Here is a 6,000-nt window from a genome sequence, read left to right on the forward strand (position 1 = left end):
CAGCGCCTACTCGCCGAGTCCAATACACTGACTCGCCGAGTCGGCCACTTAACACGCGACCAAATCGCGACTCTACTCGCCGAGTCTCTCTTTCCCATATTACTCTTTTAGCCCTGCAACTTTACTCTCGAGAATCCTTGTCACAACCACTAAAACTTTGTTTAGAGATGTCGGGTTTATCTAATATTTTATTATTGGCGCTTATTTTTATTCTTAATTTATTATATCTTCATAAACAAGTAAATAAGCACATAATTCACATAATATTCACATAATTCCTCTGTATTACTTTAAAATGAGTTACAATGGTTGGCCCGATCCATCACATCATCTCACTAATGCTTATCCTAAAACACGGGCGTTACAATTCTCTCCCCCTTAGGATAATTTTGTCCCGGAATCATGCATCAGCAAACAAATGTGGATAGCGACTCATCATGTCACTCTCTATTTCCCAGGTGAGATTCAGCCCATTCGTATGTTTCCCGGTGCAAGCACTTAGTCGAACATCTTGCGTCACAACTTCTTAGTTTCACGGTCAATGATTGCCTCTGGCTCTTCAATTAGCTTCTTGTTCTCATCCATTCTTAACTCTGAAATTGGAATCATGTTGGGAACGTCTCCTGTGAACTTACTCAAATAACACACATGGAAGGTGTTATGAATACCATCCAGTTCTTCCGGTAATTCGAGCATGTACGCTTGGTTCCCAATCCAATGAAGAACTTTGAACGGTCCAATAAACCATGGACTCAACTTTCATCGTTTCCCAAATCTTATAAGTCTCTTACACATTGAAACTTTGAGCAAAACCGAATCTCTAACTTCAAATGTCATCAGTCGTCTCTTTTTATCAACATAACTCTTTTGACGATCCTGAGCTGCTAACATCCTTTCCCCAATTACCTTCAGTTTTTCAGCAGTCTGATGGACTATCTCGGGGCCCATAAACTGCTTTTCTCCAACCTCAAGCCAACAAGACAGCGTACGACACTTCTGTCCATACAAAGCTTGGTAAGGTGCACATGCTTTCAACTTCAAAAATTCATCATTTTTGTCGTTAAAAATGATTCCAACCAGCTCTGGTCCATATGCTTTTCATGCCCCGGGCGAAGAGGCTTAAAAATGCCCCTTTATATCTCATCGGTCATAAATTAAACACAATTTTATGTTTAACATAATTCTCATCTATATAGATTGAATCATTTCAAGTAATTTTTAGAAAATTAATTATTATCAACCAAAGAATTTATAAAAATCATTTATTTGTCTAAAATAAATTATTTACTGAAATATGGATAGTGGACACCATCGAAGGGTAAAATGGTCTTTTGCCCATACCAAAATTTAGAGAGAGAGAGAGAGAGAACAACCCTTGGTGTATTTTGAGCATGAGTAGAGTATTAATTAGATTCAATTATCCAATGTGTTAGGCGGAGGCTAGTTCGAGATTTTCGAGTACAAGACTTTTACTTGCTAGCTTACGAGATGAGTCTTCTCACTATACTTACCATGAGTGGTATACTTGTGTGATTGAGATTTCTTATGTGCTTATATGTGTATTCTGATATACTGCATTATGTCTTTGTGATTTATGCTGAGTATTATTATTATGAGGTTATTGAGTTAGGACCGGAGGGTCCACTTGAGTTGTAGGATTGGAGGGTCTCCATTGGAACAAATTGACTGGAGGGTCATATTGAGTTAGCTTCGAGTGGCTAATGCGATGTGTGTGATATATTAGGGAACTCACTAAGCTTTGTGCTTACCATGTTATGTGTTATGTGTTTCATATCCTTCTCAGGATCATGGGAAGGCGTTGGCTTGATTGTACACACATCAGAGTTTGAGTTATGATTTAGAGGATCCTGGAGTTTTTATATAAAGTTTTTGGATATGGGTTTTGATGATTTGACATTGAGATATTTTGTGATTTTATTATTGGGATAAATGTGTTTTTAAATTGAAAATTTTGGTTAAAAATTTAGGTTGTTACAAGTTGGTATCAGAGCCTTGGTTTGAGGGATTTGAATACACCTCCGGGTGTGTTTGGACTCAAACTGACGATTTAAGAAAATTTTTCAAAAGAAATGAATTTTCTAAAATGAGAAAGAGTTTTAAAGAAAAACGAATTGGAGCAGTGTGTACAATCCGCCAAAGCCCGGACGGTGATTTCCCAAAATACCCTTACCTTTGTGTTATGAGATATTTATTTCGGATTGCATGCTAGAGAGTAGGCTAGGTATTTAATATCATAGGGCTTGAGTTGCCTGATTCGTGATGCCTTAGCTGATGGGTTTTATATATAAGAACGTCCTATGTGCTCATGCAAACCCTAATGCTTCGATCTAGGTTTCTCTATTGTACATGCAATTCATCCAAGACTTTAAACCCTAGTTCTAGCATACAATTAATCATATTAACATGTGAAAGGGTTTTTAGAACTTACCTTGATTGTTATGTAGCAATAACAATCTCAAATCCTCCTTATAATGACTTTAGAAAGCTTAGAGTCACAAGTGTCACTCCTCTAATGGTTCACAAACACCAAGAGCAAGAGGATGAAGAATAAGGAGAGAAGAGGCTGCCCAAAACGTGTGGAAACCCTAGTGGAACTCTTATCCACATTTTTTAGGCTTAACGGTACTATATATACATGTAGGCTATTAGGGTTTTCAACTAGGAAACCCTAATTTGACTGCTTAAGCCCTAAGCAGCCCATGGACCCTTTTAGAATATCCCTTGGACGATTTCTAATGGGTTTCCCCATAGAATTCGTCCAACCTATTATTCCAAGGTAATTCATAGCCTAAATGCAATTATCTTATAATTACAGTTCCAGTCCCTTAAGTTTAATTAATCTCTTTTAGCCACAAAATTAATTATCAATTAATTCTTGACTAATATTAATTAAACAATATGATTTCTCCTTTAATATATTATTCACATTATATATTAATAAATCATAATTAATCCTTTCTCTCCATAGTTCATCATATCAAGTTGCTTTGGTGAAGGCAACCCAAAAAGACCATGCACCATCGGGTCAAGTACATACCAAAATAGTTATGGACTTAGACACTAATCCAATAGTCTCCCACTTGGATAAGTCTAATAACTATTCTGCGTATGACTTCAGATCCCGATCTGCAATCGTAGCTTTCAAAAGCCGCTGTCAACTTTGATCTTATCAGATACGCCTCCTTTAGATAAGGGATCATATATTCCTCCATTCTAGATATCGTATAGACTGAGACATGGATCTAAATCATTCTATCTGTCTATGTGTTGTTTCTCAATTTCCGATTTCTGACGACTGACAATAGACTAGATTTGAACACATCAAATTAGTCTCGGCTTGGCCAAGCGCTTAGTGCCATCACTAAATCATCGAGGGGCCCACATATATCGCTTTCATCCTACTTTGGATAAAAGGAACGGATAAAATTTGATTCAATTCTTGCTTGCACTCACTCACCGAATCACACACAATAATATGTTTTATAACACCAAGTTACTGGTGCGTTTACATATTATCAATGTGTAACCAAATCGCAAGATACAACTCGCACATCTTGGTTTCAAGAATATAAGATGTTATCGTCTCACCAACCACTCGTGATAAAATCCATGAAGTAATCCAAGTGAGCGTGGGTTTAATCCAATGCTCAAACTCATATTCATAAACACTCATGAACGTTGCAGCAAACATTTGCTAATGTCTAATACACTTAAGACAATCCACACACCAATTCACGACAGTCTTCATTCATACCTACTTCCAACATATGAACGACTGTGGTCCGTTCGAATAATTTGATTGTTCTGAATCAATTTAATTATTCAGGAAGTCAAAACATGCAATGTGAAACACAAGAATAATACTATTCCCATATGGCCCCAAACTCTGGGTATAAATAAATTTTTTTATTTAATCACCATATTGATTACTCATTATTTGTTGTTTCGGGTAATCAACTTCTTACTTGAATTATTACTACACTTGTCGCATGCTCTCAGCATGCACACAATGTTTACCTACGATCCTTACTTTCTGAAAAAGATCAAATGAACACATTTCCAATCATACTCATTTCACAACTCCCAATCCTTATCATAAGTATAAGAATATCTAATTCTTATTACTTATGCTGGATTCTAACATTTTATGCAATGATTCTTTCGTAAAGTCATAGCTCAAAGTCATCAAGACTTGGCTAATCTCTATCAGAAACAATTATAAAGATATGATGTCTCTCACTCAAAGTACATTCCTTTAAACATCCTTCTTGCATAAAAGTTTCTAATATAGATTCTCAATATCCAACTCCCAATATGGAAACATTTCCATATTTGTCATATGACTAATCATTCTTAATAGAATCTTATCTATTCATAATAATGTCGATATGGTCCATCCAATACATACTTCCAACTACTCACAAGCGACCAATCCTCAGCGAGCTTTGGATCGTCCTTTGATAGTTGTTTAATTATTTTAGTCAAAACCGATTCTAGTCCTTTTTCCCTCTAAATGCGCTAGACATTTGGAAAATTTTAGAATGGTCAAATATGATAGCACTAGCAATCAATCCTATACCCGAAGTGTATGGGATACGATGCATAAATATATGATACTTTATCAATCTTCTACCATAATATTTAATGTGCCACGTTCTCACAATTCGAACAATGCCATAGCATATGTATCCTTGACTAAATTTATTAACATTCCACAACCTAAGCCTTTAGATTTGAAATGAAGCATAATATTCTCTCCCTTAATTATAGCAAAACAACTATTCAACCCTTACGACTTTGCAAGGTATAACTCTTGTTTTCTATAATTAATATTTCTAACTTGCAATACTTGCCTTAATAATCATACAAGCACAACATTTATGCTCCCACTATCATGATCATTGTTATCATATAAGCATAACACTTATGCTCCTACTAGCTTTGACATGTATTTAGAAACCAGCTTAATTTCCAGAAAAACAATACCTATTGAATTTCTATATTTCTAATACCTTATACACCTTTGTCTTAGATAGCTCATATGTGTGTCTAAACAATTCAGACTAATTGCCAAATCTCACAAATCGAATCATGGAAAGGGATACCGTAACCATAATCGAATTTGAGAATACAATTTTCACAATCACTATCTTCCTAAAATCTCTCTTAGTGAAAGCATTTCATCACAATCATTCTTATGAAGGAGGGAATCTTATGACACTTAGATTTTAGTGGTGTATGTGTTCCTATCCATGCGAATTTGTCCAAAACCAAAGTTTGCGACAAATCCAAACTTATATGGACCGAACCTTCTCAATCTTGATCTCTTGCCTTATGGTAACACGGCTGCCCACCATGTGTTCCAAGTAGTTAAGCAGCTCACCCTTTCCTATCAATGTACTTTCCATTGATCAAGTTGCTTGCCTTTTATGCGTTCAAATGAGAACTCATAGAACTCACATGCATAATTAACTCAATTTGGAACGGCACAGGAAACAAGATAGTTTCAACACGATAGGTTGTAAACCTCAAGTCGTGTGCTAATGATGATTGATAAGGTTTATTCTTGATTAGTTCTTGAAACTTTTCAAGATCATTAAGACTCCCACTGACTCCTTGACATATAAGATTCTCTTGTCAATAAACATTTTTTGACAAACAAATATTCAAGAGTTAGTGTAGCTTTTATCAAGACAAAAACACTTCTTGAGACTTGTCACTTAATTCACAATCTCAACTCTGAGACTTGTTTTTGGAACGAAGTATGATTGACTTCTTGATTTAACCACGTTTTCAATTCTTGATTCCTCTTCTCAGACATACAATTGCACTAAGACTCACTTAGAGGATCAATTGAGATATGGTTCTTAATCATTAAGACATATCATAAAACATAATAAAGGTACTATCCCTTCTTCTTAGAATAGAGAAACTTTTATCTTTCTGCCTACTTGATTCTTCTTATTCGTTCTACTCTTT

Source organism: Lactuca sativa, chromosome 6 (genome assembly GCF_002870075.4).
Source record: "Lactuca sativa cultivar Salinas chromosome 6, Lsat_Salinas_v11, whole genome shotgun sequence".
Classification (NCBI taxonomy): Eukaryota; Viridiplantae; Streptophyta; class Magnoliopsida; order Asterales; family Asteraceae; genus Lactuca; species Lactuca sativa.